Source organism: Frankliniella occidentalis, unplaced genomic scaffold (genome assembly GCF_000697945.3).
Source record: "Frankliniella occidentalis isolate FOCC.00 unplaced genomic scaffold, Focc_3.1 Scaffold36, whole genome shotgun sequence".
Lineage (NCBI taxonomy): Eukaryota > Metazoa > Arthropoda > Insecta > Thysanoptera > Thripidae > Frankliniella > Frankliniella occidentalis.
The window spans coordinates 1834067-1834499 of record NW_026267166.1 but is presented as its reverse complement, the minus strand read 5'-3'; the positions used below and the strand labels follow the sequence as shown (position 1 = coordinate 1834499).

The following is a 433-nucleotide window of genomic DNA, read 5'->3' as shown; positions in this document are numbered from 1 at the left end:
GGGGGGGCGGTCAGCTGGGTCCCCTTCCCCGGTTTGCGCCCATCACCCTGGGGTCGGACGTGGGCGTCGGGCCGGATCGCGGCGGGCGGGGTGGGTACCGTCGGCTTTCTTCGGCCCTGCTCGGCTCGGCGCAGTGCGGGCGGGGTGTGCGGGGCGCGGCGCCGAGGAGCCGAGCCGAGCAGAACCGAGTCCAGCCGAGCCACGCAATCCCCGGACCCGCGGGCCGGGCGGCCATATTGATCTCGCTGTGCTGCGGGGTGGGGGCGGTGTGGACGCCTCCCCCAGCTCCTTTGTTCCCTCGCCCTCGCTACCACCCAGACCCCTGGGTCAGTGCACCCCGCGGGTCGGCCCCTCGGCCGCCTCGGGTCTGTCCTCCCCACCCCCTACCCCACGAGCAACTAGTGCTGGGTGACCTTGTGCGCGCACGCGCCAC

General features: G+C 74.4%; 1 protein-coding gene across 10 annotated transcripts in view; it reads left to right on the top strand.

The window, feature by feature from the left end:
• LOC113210761 (transcriptional activator protein Pur-beta) overlaps nucleotides 1-433 on the top strand; it is a 25827-nt gene that overhangs the window by 17775 nt on the left and 7619 nt on the right. The gene's annotated exons all lie outside the window — the stretch shown is intronic.